This window comes from Humulus lupulus, chromosome 9 (assembly GCF_963169125.1).
Source record: "Humulus lupulus chromosome 9, drHumLupu1.1, whole genome shotgun sequence".
Lineage (NCBI taxonomy): Eukaryota > Viridiplantae > Streptophyta > Magnoliopsida > Rosales > Cannabaceae > Humulus > Humulus lupulus.
The window spans coordinates 147,445,811-147,465,360 of NC_084801.1; the positions used below are offsets into that span (position 1 = coordinate 147,445,811).

At 33.1% G+C, this 19,550-nt stretch overlaps 1 long non-coding RNA gene and 1 pseudogene across 9 annotated transcripts; both read left to right on the forward strand.

The window, feature by feature from the left end:
* The first annotated feature begins 733 nt into the window (after positions 1–733).
* LOC133800546 (uncharacterized) lies at positions 734–8,413 on the forward strand. 9 transcript variants are annotated; one of them, XR_009876524.1, is made up of 11 exons: positions 734–925; positions 1,018–1,215; positions 1,300–1,527; positions 1,626–1,801; positions 2,665–2,816; positions 3,264–3,619; positions 4,073–4,191; positions 4,285–4,305; positions 4,640–4,962; positions 5,870–7,360; positions 8,268–8,413. It is a non-coding gene; the product is annotated as an uncharacterized LOC133800546 (long non-coding RNA). The 9 variants fall into 9 exon arrangements; XR_009876519.1 differs by having other exon boundaries at positions 4,073–4,962; positions 5,870–6,238; positions 7,154–7,360; XR_009876517.1 differs by having other exon boundaries at positions 4,073–4,444.
* Positions 8,414–15,528: 7,115 nt separating this feature from the next.
* LOC133800548 (UDP-glycosyltransferase 79B6-like) lies at positions 15,529–17,272 on the forward strand (annotated as a pseudogene).
* The last annotated feature ends 2,278 nt before the right edge of the window (positions 17,273–19,550 follow it).

Here is a 19,550-nt window from a genome sequence, read left to right on the forward strand (position 1 = left end):
ATGATAAGTGGCAAAGTAAAAAAGAAAAAGGCGGTATAACTATTGGGAGCCCGCTAAATTATAAGGCGGTTTTTTTTTCTTCCTTTTTTAATTACAAAGTAAAATAATTTTCTGGGAAGAATGATCCTGTGCTCATCTCTCTCAAAATGTGATCTCCCTTATCCGGCCCCTAATTACCAGCAGCGGTTCACAAACTCCAATCCCATCGATAACTGAAACCCTAAGGTCTGGGACTGGGACACGGTTAGATTCCTTGCCAAGCCCTTTGACTCTGCGGCCTCCTCCGCCGTCAACGCTGCGGACTACGCCAAGATGGAAGAATTCCCTGCAACTCCTTTTAACTTGAAGAAGAAAACCCCCGAGATAATCGATGCCACTCTCCACCTTAATCTGGGGGGCCACTTCACTTGTGGGGATGACCCCGGATCTAGACCCAATAAGAGGGTTCGCTCTAGCTCTCTCAGTAGCACCACCACCTATCCCATATGCCAGGTCGATAACTATAAGGAAGATCTCTCCACCGCAAAAGACTACCATCGTCGACATAAGGTTTGTGAGCTTCACAGTAAATCTAATAAAGCTCTTGTTGCCAACCAGATGCAGAGATTTTGCCAGCACTGTAGCAGGTTTATGCAAATCTCAAATCTCAATTTTTTTTCTTTTAATTTGTGTTGTAGATTTCTGTTGTTTAGAACGGCGAGGTTCATCATCTTCTTGCTTGCTCTTTGCAGGTTTCATCCCCTTTCTGAGTTTGACGAGGACAAGCGGAGTTCTAGAAGGAGGCTTGCTGGGCATAATCGGCGTAGTAGGAAAACTCAACCAGACTATGTCGGCTCGAGACTTGTGCTCCCTGGAGATCAAGACAATAAAATTAATGGACACTTGGATATCTTTAACTTGTTGGCTGTTGTGGCTCACGCTCAAGGTAAACGATCATGCTCTAAGGGTTTTCCGTGTTTTGTGTTCTAAATTCTCATTGATATTGTGCTGAATTCGTATGCTGCGTTTTTTACATAGAGAAAAGCGGTGGCAAAACTATGAGTTGCTCTCTTTTACTGGACAAAGAACAGCTCCTTCAGATTCTTAGCAAGATAAATTCACTGCCTTTGGGAAGAATTCAGCTGCCAAGGAATATTCAATCATTCGCACGGTCCTATGGTCATTTGTTTAAACCCCGACAACCATTTTTCTGCCTTGGAATTCTTTCACTTTTGGGTAAGCAATCTCTTGTTGTTTTCATTATTTTTTATTTGGGGAATGTATGGGCTTTAATATATTTTCCCAAAATCAACATTTTAGGAAAAGTGAATCTCTATTTCATTGATGATCTGCCCCTACTTTCGTCTCCTCTGATCATCTTCGGCGTGTCCAATCATCTATGGTGTCTCCAAAGTCATTGTTCGGCTCTGCCTTATCGTCTACTACTCCGTTCTTGAATCTTTTTGTACTCTTCTCTTCTACATTGCCTGGGCCTAATTTGCTAGAGAAGTTTTCTGCTATAATTAGTTTTTGAGAAAATTTATAAATGTATGGATTTAAATATAAAAAACTAACAACTTGTGTTTGTGGTATTGTTTCATAAAAGAAAGAAGCCTTAGTTATGCTTTTCCCCTTTCCTTCTTCAGCACCCGAAAGACGAACAACCAAGACCACTTCTCCTCCCTGAAATTGATGTTTCTCCTCGCCACTCCATAGACAGCTCACTGAAGCTCTTTTCCTGAGACACACACAAGCACGCACTCACACCTCTCGGCTTCTCCTCATTAGTCTCCAAACAGTCCAGACTTTAGATCTTTGGATGGTAAGTCTTCTACGCTTATAGTTTCAGTTTATATATATATATTTATATATAAAAATAATCTGTTAGTTCAGTTTTCTAAAGCATGACATTTTTCGAAGCTGATATTTGATAGTTTTAAACACACTTTTATTCTTATTTCGCTAACTACTTTAAACTACATTGGTTATGAGCTATTGGGTTTAATTAATAAATCAATTAGCATAATTATTGATGATTATGATCTTTAGAAAATGGAATCTTATGATTGACAGTTTTGATAAATCTTGTGATATTTTCCCACCAGCTTAACATTGTTTCTAGCTTATTTTGCTTAAATCTCTCATTCTCTCTCTGTTTTCATAAATGTGTTTATTTATTTATTTTGTGTAAAATATTTGTGTCTAGAAAGTTGGCTATAACTATTTTCTTCTTAATGTTTTTATAGTATCATTGCAATTTTAGAAAATTAAGGAGAAACTTTTTGAATTTTGCACGCAAGGTATATATAATTAATATGGATTTTAAGTGTACTATATATGTTGCTCTTTGGCTGTGCTCATTATGTATAATATGATGAATTTAGATTATTTGCTATATGGGCTCTCTCTATAAGATAATAGATGATGCCCTGTAAGTGTTTGTGAAAATGATGCAAAGAAACTATAGATAATGATGTAAAGAAAAGTGTCAGTATTTGATCAATCTTTTTGTAAGTGGCTATTTTGATAATCATTATTGCTTCCTTTGTTTCATTATTGTGTCTGAATAGACTTGAACTGATTAATTTGTTTGATTTTACTGAAATTTTGATAATACAATATATTACTGTCTCTGTCATATTTGTTTTTCTTGATTTTTCATTTTTTTTATTGGTTCTATGACAGGGGCTCGTGGGTCTTGTGAAAATGACGGGCTCAGGGTCGTTTGTGGCTCGTTCTCGCGAAAGGGGTGGGTGGCTCGGTATTGCAGAGAGGTCGTAGGTGGCTCGGTCTCGCAGAGGGGTCCGAGCCCCCTCTTCTTTCTTCTTGAAATTTTGGTAAAATATGAATCTCTCTATTTAATTTCGAATGTAGTATACCTATATGATTCTATAGATATGATTTTTTTTTTCATAAAAGGCATAAATCTTTTACGATATTGAGTTTGTCTCCTTTAAGTTTCTTCCTCCAGTCATGGATGTGAGATTCTAACTGGTCTAGTTTTGGTTATCTGAAAATCTCATCTTCTCAAGCTTCAGTTTTTTTTTTTTTTTAAATTCATTTTGGTATCTTAGTAGTGATCTTATTTCTGCTATGTTTTTTGGTATCTGAAAAGAAACTGCATATGAAAATATTGCATACCAGGCGTTTGATGATAATTCTCAAAGAATCTAAATTATTTTTTGGATTTGGGATTTGATTTTAAATTGGTAAGTACTGTTATTATATTTTCAACTTTGGGTACTCATTACTTTTCTGGTTGAATTTTCATCCCATTTTTGTAGGCCATATCTGTATTCGGTACAGAGTTCTGAACCACAATAAAACTACTATTAACCAGAACATTCATGTTCTTGGTTTTTGTTTCTCAAGCAAGTAAAAAAGCCTTGGATCCAGTTGCTCCAGTTTATAAGTACTGCCTTGTATCAATATCTAACTTATTAACTTCAACATGCCAAAATGAGGTTAGCTGTCTCCATTTTCAGCGTTAAAGTCTAGTTGGTATGAGACGCGTGGTTGCAAAGTTTTTCAATTGTAAGCTTATTTTATATTTATACTGTTGATACATTCAAGTAACTAGCCTTTTTTTTTTTTGCACGCCTTCAAATATGTCAATTTTCCTGTTCAGATACATGTTATGGTAAGATATATTATACCGTTTATTATTTTGATAACCATTTAGTATATGTTTGTTGCTTAAAAAGCCAACCTTGTATATGGTTGTGTAGTTAAGAAGTGTTATTTTGGGTTACAATTCCAGTGATCTTATTTTCAATATATTTTAGATGTATTACACTTTCTGTTTTAGATGTATTTTCATAGTTTTATCATGCTCTCTAGACTTATTCAGCTTGTGTTTTCAAACTCGAGTAGCATGTATCCACAACATGTATACAAATAAACATATATTTATATACTCTGGCAAGCAAACAAGTATGTTAACATTCTCATATTTTAATAATAAATTTGTAGAGGTGCATTCAAATTAAAAATCACATATACATTATTTATCATATATTTACTCTATATCTAATATTGAATCTACTAATTTTTTATGCATTGACAATATTATGTTTTTTTGTTTCTCTTGCAGATTATGGGACTAGTAATGATATGAAAAAGGTTCTCGTTCACATAATTAAATAGTTGGGGATATTGTGTCAATGATCTTTTCTCATACACTTATTATGGCATTTATTGTCAATTGTTCAGGTTCCCTCTCCTCTTACAAAACATTTTCTTTGGTGGAACTTTTGCTTTTTCCTGGTACATAGTCAACTGAGCTATTTCTTTATGTCTTGACAGAACCAATGAAGAGAAACTCATGTAAATTGTCAATTAAGCTATCCTACTACTGTATACTCTGCCTTTTGGAATTGTTTTTTAATCTTTAATCCTTTTTGGGTTCTTTTTGTTAGTGACAGCATATTTGGATAATTAAATTACTAGTACCATATTTGTAAAGGTTAGTTTTCTTTACAGTTGCATATTATAAACCAATCTTTAGAGCGTGACATAGTATGTGCCTATACTGTGGTTGTTGCTGTTGTTGTCAGTGGATTTTGCAGTAAATTTCATAGACCTTCTCTTGTGATTTTTAGTATATATCTAAATAATTAATGTATGATTTGAGGGTTCTAAGTTGAAATGGAATATGCAGGGTCGGTGTGAAATTGCCCACTATCAAGGTGAGGTATAAATATATAAGAGTTGAAGCAGAATGTGAGGTTGTTCATGGGAAGCCTCTGCCAACTCTATGGAATTCTTTTAAAAGCCTGATTTCTATGAGTTATTTCAATTATGGTTAATGACTGAGCATGGTTTATTAAGATCAACCCAACCTGGTTGTCCATATGATCTTGACTAATTATCTTATCTTACAACATTATTATTACAGGGGTTGACAAAGATTCCAGGTTTATGTTTAGGTAAAGCCAAGATCAACTTATTTAAAGATGTTAGCAGTGTCATAAAGCCTGGAAGGTAAGCTATATATCATCAGCCAGCCTTGACTGTTTTGACTTGGGATCAGATATAACTATAAGTACTTACTATTTATCATTGTCTTGTCTATGTCCCGAAGATATGAGTCTATGGATGTAAATATTTATGTGTATATATATTTTTAAGTTAAGTTTCTATTATGATGGGAATTTTATGTAATTACTTTTCATAGCTTCTTATAATGAAACTATGAAAGACATTATATCTAAGTACGCAATAGGTTTCTTATAATTCTTATTTTCTTTTCAATTTTTTTAGTTAAGGGTTATATTTATTTTATTTTATTATATTGCATTATTAGTCGGAAACTTCTATATTGATCTTAATTTTTTTCTGGGGATTTACATACCATATGTTAAAGAATTATGGCTAAGGTTGCAAAAAAAATCTGGAAAAATGAGTAAATCAATTGAACTGAGGTTGAAAAAACTGGAATAAAAGCATTGTGTATGAAAACAATAAAATCAAAACTGATAATTGGATGGTTAGATTTTTTACACTGGTAAAAAATGGATCACTAGTAGGTTTATATGAATAGCCACCATCATGCCATCCAGTTCTGCTGTCAGAACATAGGACAGTTACAAAGCTTTTTCCCATCCTTCTCTCTCTTTCTGTTTCTGTGTGTGTGTCTCTCTCATCCTCAAATATCTGCAACTAGTGGCATTTTCATCAATTCCATCGTTTTGGAAGAGGAAAAATAGAGTTGTTATCTTAAAAACAAATGTCATCTGAACACAGCAAGACAATATAGAAAATTGATATGGTTTAATTTTAAAAACAACAATTATGACAAAAATGAGTCTCCCAAATGGTTTTAGTTGTTCCTCTATGCCAGTACAATATATTACATATTTATGACAAGTACATTTATGTATAATGGCAGGTGAGGGATGAAATCGAACATCTTTTGGATGACAATGAAGATATGGCACATTTGTACTTAACAAGGAAGTGGATCCAGAATCAACAATCTGAAGCTTTGTTGGGAGGTTCTGGTTCAAATAACATCAACACCATTGCTACTCATCTTCCTCGGATTAGTTCTAGGAGAAGTGGGTGTTTGGTGAGCAACCACTTGGATGATAATGATGTTGAAGATCTGGAGATGTTGCTTGAGGCATAATTTATGCAGCTGGATAGAACACGAAACAAGATATTGTCTGTGAGTGCTATTTCTGATCCTAGCAATTTAAACATGATATTTCTGCCAAGTTTTATTTAAAGTACATGGAAGTGTAACACTAAGTTTCATGTAAGCTGTAATTCTGCAAGCATTTAGCATTTTGTGCTTTATGTTACATGAAATTTTGATTGTTTGTCTACTTCTGGGATGACATGACTATGAGAATTTTAAATCTGTGGGAAGTACAAGTTGGAGCTAACTAAACCCTTAGGTGAATCAACAAATTCGAGGGTTTGATTCTCATTTTAGTTGTTCTGTAACTTTTTTCTGAACTCAAGGGGTTGTCAACTCATGACAAGTCACTATGTATATTTTCCTGTTCATTTATTATTATATATGTTTTGATTCACTTATATGTATTTGTAGGTTTGAATGTTGAATTTGATTCACTATAACATATATGTTGTGTATGTCTCGCAATGTGGTTATCTAGGCTATCAAAAAGTGGTTAAAACAGCTAGTGACCATGACTGTTTTAACAAGATTCCTCAAGTTCACTTACTTTGGTTCAGCTGCAGAGTTAGTTAAGTTGATTTTTTAGTTTTGTTTTCGGGTTGGTTCTTTTGTATTTTTGTGCACGTATATAAGTGAACCTTGCATCATTATTTATTTACACAAATTTAGAGAGCACTAAGAGAAAAAGAAGAGAGAAAGAGAGAGTTCAGTGAGTTATAGAGGTTGGAGTTCTTGTGAAAAGCTTGTTCAAAGAAAGCTAAAACTGAGAACTTTTCTCTTTGTACTGAAGCCTTGTAATTATTCTAGATTGATCATAGTGAAAACTCACATAGGCCAATTCCAATGAACCATGTATATTGTGGTGTTCTTTTGACTACTGTTTCTATCATTCATTAAAGTTTGTGATTTGTTTCTGTTTCTAGCATTATTTCTTGTTTGTGTTTGTTCTTTTTTCGGGTTTGTTTTGTTGGTGTTCTTGGCATGTTATTAAAGGGTTCAATCACTTTCAATATCATCCTATTATACTAGGTACACTGACTATGATTTCAAGCTAGATTTCTCGAACGTAAACATCTTAAAAAACCATGGTGAAAACAGAAAAGAGTTGGGATTTCAGAAACTCAGATGCTATAATCGTCACTGGTATGCTATAATCGTCACTCAGAAACCAGGGAAACACCATCAGTTGCTGTAATCGTCAATGGTATTCCATTTTCCACAATGACAGGTCATAAGGTTTGATATCCTATTTTCCTCCAAAGTCTTTTGGTACTTGCATATAATGTGTGTCATCGGAAGTTGAGTTCTTGTTTATTTTTGCTTTAAAAGCTGCTGTTGGAACTTTAATCGGTTTTGGCAATAAAAATAGATCATTTTGATTTCTTGATAGACACAACACCATGCTATATCTACTTTCCTTTCTGAATGGCTGGACTTAAGATGATGCTTGCATTCATGTAGGCATTGTTGGATGATATTTTATATTGGAGAAGATGTTTTCAACAGCATGACATGCTTAAATTTTAATTTTTCTTGAGTTATGTTGATAAAGAGTGAATTGATAATAATTTAGGATCAAAATATTGTATTATTTTGTGATTCTATAGTAGTTTATAATAGTTCACGAGGTCTGTTGATTTATTGTTATGCACTCTACAATCAAATTCTTTATTTCACAATCTCTTGTATAGATTATGGCAAACTTTGACTCATGAAGGGTGATTTTGGTGCCTTCAATTTGTACAGTAGCATGTTAATGATTTTTGTTTTCAATATTTATCACTATTATCTCTCTTTTATTGTTGCTAGGTCCCAAAAGCTGATCTCAACAATTTTATTACTGTTGTTATGGTTGGATTAGTATGGTACATATATAAATTTTCTTTAACTTCTCTATCGTTTTCTTCCTCTCTTTCTCTCTCACACATATACATGAACACATGATTTCATACTAAAAAAAGAACCAATGTCTTATAATTTAGTGTTTGGTTTCTTTGGTTTCTTTGTTTTCTTTGGTGTAGTTGTGAATTCATTATTTTGTATGTGGTGTCCTCTCTTGGAAATAATTTCCATAGCATTTTTCTTGAAGTAATTTGTGATGCTAGATAATAACAATAAAATATTTCTTTGTTTATTTTTGCAGATGTGACAAGCGAAATAGAAAAGGATACTTAATTTTGAAGGTTTTGTGTTGGGCAGCTGCAGAATATTTTGTGCTGAAAGTAGTAGAATATGTTGAATATTTAAGACTATTTGAATACTTAAAGAACATTTTGTTGTTGATGACAATGTTGAATGTTTTAAACTAATTTGTGGATTGTTAATACAATGTTGAATGTTTTAAATTAATTTGTGGATTTAATACAATGTTGAGTGTTTTTACTTTTTGTTATTTGAAAATCAAGTTCATTTGATGATGCCAGTATATATTAGAAAGTTAATTTTAATTATATAAATAAAAAATAAAAATATAATAGAATAAATTAGTGTTATATAAATGAATATATAATGATAATTTAAATTTATCTAAATATTAAAATAATTCAAAAAATGTGTTATAATATCTATTACAATAACACTTTTTATAAGTAAAGAATTTTGTTATGCAAACTTCATTATATAACACAAAAAATGTGTTATACTAAAGTGTAGTATAACACACAAAATGTGTTATACTAAAGTGTAGTATAACACAAATTTATAAGTATTGAAATGTGTTATATAATCGACTATAAATAATATAATTAAACACTTATCTATTTATTAAAATAACACAGAAAGTGTGTTATCGTTGACAGTATAATAACAGATCTGTATAACAATGATAAAGTGTTATGTAAAGTACCCTGACCTACGATAACATAGTCGGTCTTAACACATCAAAAAGTGTTATGGTATGTTTTGATAACACATTTTTGGTGTTATTAAAAGCATTTTTTTCTTGTAGTGTAGGTTAAATAGATCACATGCTTAATGAGGTTATTGTGGGGTAAAAAATATTAATTAAGAGCACTTAGCTTTAATTAAGTATATTAGGGAAACTGGGATAATTGACTGCTTAATTGTTATCTGCATGATTAATAGTTTAATTGAGAATATGGAATATTATTCGTCATTGTTGATAGATTGATTTTTGAAGGTGGAGAGTAATTCTTGACTATTTCTTTAATATCGTTCTATCCTTAGTTATTTGATCTTTGATATTTATTTCATTTTATGTTTTCAGTTTTTAAAACTATAATCCTTTTCTAATTTCAGTTTAGTTCTTATTTTGAATAATAATTTGATCATAATCCTCGTGGGCTCGACCTTTATTTACCGCTATACTGAAGTAGCTGGTATAAGTGAATAAAAAAATATTTTTAAATTTGATACAACATACGACACCCATCAGTGATAAAATAAATTACTAACCAAGTCTACCACATTTGTCTTTTCCAAGGCCAAACGATTCCATATCAAAGGGACATCCCCCAATGTAATGACTCAACTATTTCTAAGACCTTGGACCATTAAAACTACTAGACATAGCTACTATTTTGATATGATCATAAGAAATAACATATCTTTATTGAAAACCAAAAATATTGTACTAATACAAAATAGAGTAAAAATATAAAATAAAATGTGACATGGTATGTGATCCCATTGTTTACAACACATAAAACATAACTTTAAAAAAAACTAGTTGTGGAATTACATCAAAACAAATTTTAAAAGACTAAAATAAACGTCATCCTCGATTGACACGCAGCCCATCCATTCCATTCATCCTCAACACACAAGCCAAGATGCTAAGAATCCTTCCGCCTTCCATATTCATTCTCCTGCATCAAGCTAAAAATAAAGGAGTGAGCCTAATGCCAAGTAAGGAAAATCTACTGTCAAACATACAACATATATCATAAACATAAGACTACATCATATTCATATAGTATAAAATATGACTATAAACATATATCACATATGACTACAACATTAATGGCCAATATAAACTATTGGGGCTTGTTAGCTAAACAAGTCATATTCCCAATATAACTTCTTGGGGCTTCCTTATTTAAGCAAGTCATATGCCCAATCATCCATTCTTGGGGCTTGTTATCTTAACAAGTCATATGCCCAATCATAAATTCTCAGGGTTTGCTTGTCTAAGCAAATCATGTGCCAAAGCGACTGAAAAATATACTAATCATATACTTACCATAACATAAACATATCATAACATATAAACACATAAAATTTATCCAATTTTCCTTACCAACACCGGGATATTTGAGAACAAGGATGGGATTTGAAACACTCCTAAAACCAACATAAAAACATATGAGTATCTATAGAAAAGAAGATGAAAGAAAACTAAACCATCAAAGAGGGAAACTTACCGAGAACCTTAATGTTTAAGAACTTAAACACCTAACCACGAAACCATAAACAGAAGTTGGGATCTGAAAGAAACTTAAGGAAAGCTAAGGAATCAAAAAGAATAGAACTTATGAATAATATTACCTTGGATGAACTAGAACCGATCTACACCTCAGTATCGAAAACACACTTTATCTCACTACCCAAGTGTTTATAAAGCTTAAGATGATAAAGCTTTTATTCCCCAAAAACCCAAGTGTATCACTCTATGGAAATCCTAACAGCTTGAAGGCTCTGAACACAGCTTGAAGAATGAAGAAAATGACTGAGCACTAGGTCTTATTTATAGAGTTTGAGAAGTGAAACTATCCTATTGAAAAAAATACTTAAATCCTTAAATAAGCATGATTATGAAAAGTGTCATGCTCTTAGTGGTTCTGGAAGATTCTAGAGTTTCTAGAACTTTCTTTTATAATTAAATACTTAAATAAACATGATTATGACAAGTGTCATGCTCTTAGTGGTTCTGGAAGATTCTAGAGTTTCTAGAACTTTCTTTTATAATTAAATCCTTAAATAAATATGATTATGACAAGTGCCATGCTCTTAGTGGTTCTGGAAGGTTCTAGAGTTTCTAGATCTTTCTTTTATTTAAAAAAAAAATACTTAATTTCATTCTAACTATAATCCAAATTTAAATTTAAATAAAATAGAATCCTAACTTCTAACTTCCTAAATCTCGTAACTCTAAACTCACCTGTAGTAAAATCAACATAACTGGAGTTGTATGATTTCGATTTAGACCACCTTTATACTGATAGAAAGCTAATTCAATTATCTACAACTTTCTAGAAATACTATTTTTCTAAATTCATAATATAACTAAGTCAAAAATAGGTCGGAAGTTACAGTACCCTAAAGTTACGGAAAATCTATTTAATTATCTAAATAACAACCTAATCCACAAATATATTAACTAACCATAAAATAACAAACTCTAATTCCCTAGGCTGATTTTGAATTTACTAAGCCCAAAATCTTATTGGCTTTTGGACTTTATGCAGGCTCGATCCATAACACTTTTTAATAATATCATAATTAATTTCTTACACAATCACCCCTTTTCCACAAACAAGGCTACTAATATTATCAACCTATACTATACTATAATAATCATAACTACTAAAAAAAATTAAACCTTATGTTATAATTTATATTCTTAAACTATAGGTTAAACTTATAAAATTCATAAATGTTGCTACGAGTTTCCAACTAAGTCCCGACTTGAACCAAAATCCACAAAATCTAACATACTACTACTACTACTGCTGCTGCTACTACCAGAACAAACGGTTATCTTGATTCATTAGAAATTGGACAGGTAAGGAAATTTCTTCTTGAGTTACAAAATTATTAAAAAACGAATAAACCTCAATTCCAAGAAATCATATCTTCTACCAAGACATTTACTAAAGAAGCAGAAGCCCTTTTGAAACAAGCTATTCAAGAACAGATGGAGCGTTTTCTCCTTCAAGAACTAGTCTAAATAAATTGATCTTTTTAAATCCGTAAATCTATATATATTGAATAAGAAGTGTATATAAGAAGCAGATCTTTTATTTAAGCCATTCAAAACATCTTTCTTGATATAGAAATATCAAATAGAAAATACATATGGAAATAAATTGCGTCCAATAGGATTTGAACCTATACTTAGAAGACCTCTGTCCTATCCATTAGACAATGGACGCTTTTCATTTCAATTTGATTTTTTATTTTTAATATTCATAAAAAATGAATATAGGAGAGGGCCGGGAGTTGGGTATTCAATTTGCATTTTAATAATGCAAATGAATTACATTAATTATATTCGAATTATTAAATAAGATTATTTTCTAAATTTTCGAATAATATATAATACTTTAATTTGAAATTTTTTATTCAAATGAAAAAATGTACTACTACTAAGTAAATATTCTGGGACTCTACACCCACGTTTAGAATACAACATCCTCTCATCATCAAAGTGTAATAATATTACTTCATCAGCATAGACACTGTTATTTCTAATACTATTTCCTAACCCCCTTATCATCGTAAAAGGTGCATCCAACTTTTCTGAAATCTCATTCAAACCAGCATTAACATTGCTTAACTCCTTCACAACACTAGACTCTACTTCAAAACTTTCTTCATTATTCAATTTGTCTACTTTTACAACACTCTCTTTCTCAAACAAAAAACCTCAATCGACATCAGTATCAATACCTACACGACTTGAGTTTGTACCACTAGCCATTTTTTATTCAATTATATTTGCCACACTTTTCTCTTTCTTTGTTTCCACAGAACCCACAAAATTCCTTGCAATTGTAACAGCAAACCACTCATTCACATTCAAATTACATCGTTTTGGTTCACATTCTTCATACATTAAATGTTCCTCTTTATCACATTCAATTACAGGGTTGCCATCCATGCAATCTCCCCTGTCACTCATATCATTCACTCCACTATATTTATTTCTAAAACTTCCACTTGTGTCAGAATTCTTCAACAAGCGGCAACCTTCCTCAATTATAACATCAAAAAACTTTTCATCCTCCACACGCCTAGCATCCTTCTCACGTAATTGAGCTGCCTCGTCTCGCATAGCCGCAACATCGCCTCAATTCATGAAACTCTTCTGAAAGGCAAATGAATGCCTTAACAACTTTGCCTAAACATTTTTTATCCATATAAGTCCACAAATTGATATGGATACCTGTACAGAAAACTTTCATTAAAATTTAAAAAATTACAAAAATAAACAAACATACAAGTTTTAAAAAAATAAAAAAATTAAATAAATACAATGTAATAAAAATATCAAAATAAAAACAATTTTTCATGAATAAAAAAAATACATCGAACAACCACATTGCCAACACACTTACTATCGATCAAGCAAAAAAATATATCAATAATAAGTGCATCTCCAATGGAGTGCCAAATTAGTGATGCATTGCTAAAATATAGATCACTTTACAAATAACTTGCTCCAATGGTGTGCCAAAAGTTGTGCAAAATCTAGCACACAATATATAGCACAGTGCATATTTTACATCACCATAAATGCTACACTTTTTTATTTACTTTTATGTCATTTATATTATTTTAGTATTATTTTTATCTATTTACATTAAATGTTATACATTTTACCTTATTATTTTATTATTATCTTATACTATCCACAATAAAATATAAAGCAAAATTATTATTTTTTGTATATTTTCGTAAATATCAAATTAGCATTAATGAGATGTTAAATTTTACAACAGTTTTTATAATTGTGCATTGGAGTATAATACTAAAAATTGTGCTAAATATATAATATATTGATTTTTTGTGCCAAATATAGCACACTATATTCATATCCAACGGGAGATGGTCTAAAAGAAGAATCTCTATTAGAATTTAAAAAGGGCAACACCGCGTCAACAACTCAAAGCAACACCTTACCACCAATAAAATGCACATTATTAGTTTTTTTAAAAAAAAAAGCGTAATCTTAGTACATCTAAAAACCATACCAATTCAAAGTGTCATTCTATACACATATCTCTTCATGTGTTTTAATTAATTATATCATCCATTCAAACTGATCTTTTGCAGTCACCAACAATAAAGTATACATTTTAAATCAGCCTATAAATCATCAACAATACATAACACAATTCTCTAATGACCCATAAAACATATCAATAGATGCTAATAAATAAATCATCTTGATAACTATAAAGGAGATAAATCATCTTGATAATTTTTATCAAGTGCCTTCGTGTATTATATCACTAATAGAGTGATTTGAGAACTCCAAAACGATGCTCAATCATGGTAAATAATGCTACTAAGTCATTGTATTCTATTGCAAATCCAAATTACAATATGCAAACAACAAGAATATAACAACATGAAATCATTGGTTAAGACTTCTCAAAGTCCTCGTAAGGAAGTAAAAGACTTATTTACATTGCCTACTTCCTTGACTTAATCCACCACTCATTAAGGTTGCTTTACAAACGTAGTGTCTTGTGTTATAAGATTAACACATATTGTCTCTTTCCTCTATTGCTTTATACAATTTTAAATTAATTTTAATCATTTGAGTTATTGCCCTCCACAACAAAAATTCATTAACAAAATGATTTTGCTTTATTATTATTATTTGTTTATTTGAAATGATATAGTCTTGCATTACTGAACAAAATAATTCATATAAAAAATTGACAGCCAATCCATACATATATTCAAGCAACATAAAAGAAATAAACTTTAGTAAAATCACAAATCAAACAAATACAAACAATAAAATGAGTTTTAATTGGATATTAACTCAAAAAACTTTCTAATATTGTGAAACCGAGTAGTTATAATTGAATTATGAAGACTAAATTAATTTCACAACATACTCATATTAATAAGATTTACTACCATTCAAAATTAATTTGACTACATTCTATTTCAGAAAAACTCAAGAATATAAACTATGATAATAATAATAGAATCTTCCAACTTAAATAATGCACAGGAAAATAATTATCTTCTAATATATTATAAGCAAAAAGATTAATCTTAAAAATTTATAGAAGGGCAAAATTTCATCAAAAACAATGATCGGATCATTCACATTTCTCAAATGGTATATATGTAATAAAATCAATTTCGAACTTGTGACTCAATATTCCACGCAATGAGTCATCTGCAAGTCTTTGGAGAAGGGAGAGGTATTTAGAAGATAGAAAAAACCAGAAAAATTCATCATTAACTTCAAAGATAGACAAGAATTTGTTTCATTAGAAAATATCCACCTACCACGTGGACCTGCAGAAAAATGCAAAATAAAATATCTTATGCTCTTTTCTAGGGTATTCGGTATTAGGGAAAAAACAAAATAAAATAGCATTAAAGCAACTATTAAGCTGCGACCTAACCCATTTTAACCCCATACACGCTACCCATTCAACCAATCAAAATCTATTAAATTACCCTCATGGTAGGGGCAAAAGGGTGCCTGAGAAAAATCCTATATATATATTTACTTGGCTATGTTCGTTGAGAAAAATCCTATATATATTTACATGTTCGTTACTTGTGCTAAATGTTAATAACACGAAGGAGGAGTGCTAAAATAGCGACACTCCAGCTATATATAATTACAAAAACACATATCTCAACTCTACAGTACGTAGTCGAGATCATCATCATGACCAAGTTCCAAATAGTAATGTTTCCATGGCTCGCCAGCGGCCACGTTACCCCGTTCATCCATCTTGCCAACGAGTTCGCCACCAAAGGCCACAATCACAATCCTTGTCCCAAAAAAGATTCAGCTGCAACACCAACATCTCAGCCTCCACCCGCCGAACCTCATCGCCTTCAGCACCATCACCGTTCCCCACGTCGAAGGCCTTCCCGACGGAGCTCAGTCTGCCTCCGACATCCACATCTCCCTCAACCACCTCCTCGCCACAGCCATGGACCTCACACGTAGCCAAGTAGAAACCTTTCTCCGTTCATCCAAGCCCCACCTTGTCTTCTACGATTTCGCTCATTGGATCCCGGAGATCACATCCCAGATGGGAGTAAAGTCGGTTTATCTCAGCGTTGTCTCGGCGGCTTCTTTGTCTATCGCTCTTGTCCCGGCTCGAAACCTCCCGGTCGACCGACCTTTAATGGTGGAGGACGTTAGGGATCCTCCGCCAGGGTACCCTTCTTCCACCGTGGTGCTTAGTGGCAACGAGGCTAGTTCTTTGCTCTTCCTGTCGTCACCGTTCGGTGACGGAATAACTTTCTTCGAGAGATCCATAGCCGCCATGAAAAACTGTGACGCGCTATGTATACGTACATGTACAGAGTTGGAAGGTCCTTTGTGTGACTACATGGGATCTCAGTTCCAAAAACAGATCCTCCTAACAGGCCCGCTCTTGCCAACTAATGCTGCTTCGACTACGTGTTTGGAGGACTGTTGGGCCAGGTGGCTTGGCCGGTTCGAGCCCGGCTCGGTCGTGTTCTGCGCGTTCGGAAGTCAGATCATGCTCGACAAGGATCAGTTCCAAGAACTTGTACTGGGATTTGAGCTGACAGGGTTGCCGTTTCTGGTGGCGTTGAAAGCTCCATTGGGGTGTGAGACGGTGGTGGAGGCTTTGCCGGAGGGGTTTGAAGAGAGAGTGAAAGGAAGAGGAGTGGTTTACGGTGGTTGGACTCAGCAGCCATTGATACTCAGCCACCCAAGTGTTGGGTGTTTTGTTAACCACTGTGGTTTCGGGTCGATGTGGGAGTCTTTGATGAGTGATAATCAGATTGTTTTGGTGCCACATTTGGGTGACCAGATATTGAACACTAAGCTTCTGACCGGAGAGTTGAAGGTGGCGGTGGAGGTGGAGAGGGAAAGTAAGAATCGGTGGTTTTCGAAGGAGAGTTTAAGCAAAGCTGTAAACTCAGTTATGGAGAAAGATAGTAAGGTGGGGATTATGGTGAGGAGTAGCCATGCAAAGTGGAGAGAGTTGTTGAGTGAACCTGGTTTCATCAGTGGTTATATCGACGGGTTTATCAAGAATCTTGAAGATATCTCATAATTATTATTATTATTGCTTAATTATTAAATAGCATTGCAATAGTTAATAAGCTGTTTTTGCTTATTCAAATCAGATCTGTGTTTTGATAATGGATTTCTTCCTTATTGGCGACAGATTTAATGTTGTGATATATACCTTTAAGTTTTGGATTCAGCTTTTTGCTGTCAAACTTCATGTCTCAAATGGGTGTCTAACCTATAAGGATGCGACACCTGTCGTTACACTCAAATCAGCTCACTTATATCACGCATGACGCATGTGTAGTTCTTTTTAGAAAATCACATTTTATATCTCCACTTTATCGAAACTATTTGTTTATTCTATTTTTTATATTTAATATATTTTATTTATTATTAAAATGCATGCACCCATACTCACTTGGTCTTCTCTACAAACTAAAAATAGACTCTACTAATGTATTGATCAAAACACAGAGAGACTCCATCACTTATTCAACCAAAAAAAATGCCATTACTTCTTCAGCTAAAAAAAAAAATGAAGAAAACCCCTTGCACTCTTATCTCCCCGTTGCCATTACATATTTTTATTTTCATCTTTATTCTTTTTTTTTTCTTTCTCTCATTGTTGCTGTAATTGTTCGATCAACTTTTATTTTAGTATATTTTGGAACATCTTTTAAAATTTGAATTCAACCTTAAAGATGTTTTGGAATGTTGGTGTGGGAAATTTGAACTAAACATAACCAAATTAACAACTAAAACACAACAAACTAATTAGTAAGAACACAATCGGATGCAAGATTAAAATTGAGAATTGAACAATGCAGAAAACAATAAACAACACCAAGGATTATACTGGTTCAAGACCAATAGATCGATGTGATCTATGGCTCTAATCCAGTTCTGAAACACCACCAACTTCCTCTTTATTGATAAGAACAATTTCTTGGTATACTACAGTCAAGTAGATTCAACTCTCTTGGATCCTCTCAAAGTATTTTTTCTTCCTCACAAAACACTCAGGCCCGAGCTTGCATATTCATCAACATATGCAGCTCAATACAAAACCCAAGAACCCCAATCTCACTCTTTACTCTGTACTCTCTTTCTCTCTCTTATTGCTCTTTATCTGTATATCAGAAATGAGGATAATGAATCAGTATTTTTAGGCAGCTAGGATGGAAAAAACACGAGTGGCATTGATTGATTTCTAGCTGAGATTGTTAAGTTAGTTACAACTAGAAACTAACTGTCATAACTGATTTACTAGTGCTTATAATTTATAGGAACTATTCCACAAATTCCACCTGTTCCTTTAAAACATAAGCTATAAAGATGATGAATAATGACAGCCATCATAGGTGGTGTTCTAGGGATCTCAGATACTTAATTTCTGAGATTGAGTAAGTTTAGACAATGCCTAAACTTACTAACTGTCAAGACTTTAGACCCAACATCAGTTGGGTTATCTTCTGATCTGACCTTCTCTAGTTCGACCACTCCTTCCTCTATCTTCTCTCTAATCCAATAGAGCCTTATATCCATGTGCTTACTCTTTTCATGATACACAGGGTTCTTGCATAGATGAATAGAAGATTGGTTGTCTGAGTACACTGTTACTCTGTCTTTCATCTGTTTCAGTTCCTTCAGAATGCCTTGGAGCCACAATGCTTCCTTAAAAGCTTTAGTGGTGGCCATAAATTCTGCCTCTGTTGTTGAAAGAGCAACCACAGATTGTAATTGAGCCTTCCAATAGATACAGTTTTGATTTGTCATAAACATATAGGCTGTGGTTGACCTTCTTGTGTCTTTATTAGATGCATAATCTGCATCTACAAACCCTTTCAGCTCAAGATCACCTTTGGCTTTCTCATAGGCCAGACCATAATCCCAAGTGCCCTTCAAGTATCTTAGTAACCACTTGAGAGCCTTCCAATGTTCAATGCCAGGATTGGACATGAACCTGCTTAGGATGCTAAGAGCATGTGCAAGATCAGGTCTTGTACTCACCATCACATACATTAGGCATCCTAACACCATAGCATAGGGTACATCCCTCATTTCTTCCAATTCTTCTGCATTGGTGGGGCATTGTTCTCTTGACAACATGAACTGTCCTCCTAGAGGGATAGATGTACTCTTAGTTTCTTCCATGTTGAACTTCTGAATTATCTTCTTGATGTAGCTAGATTGCTTCAAACTCAGTTTTCCTTCCTTTTTGTTTCTGGATACTTCAATACCAAGGATTTTCTGAACTGGTCCGAGCTCTTTCATTTCAAATTCTCTCTTAAGTTTGGCTTTAATGCTTTTGATCATTGCTTGATCTTTACTCATAATGAGCATGTCATCCACATAGAGTAGTAGAAATACTGCTATGGATAACTCAAGGTTCTTGTAGTATAGGCAATGATCATAAGCTGATCTCTTGAACCCAATTTGTTGCATGTATGTGTCAAACCTCTTGTTCCATTGCCTTGGGGACTGTTT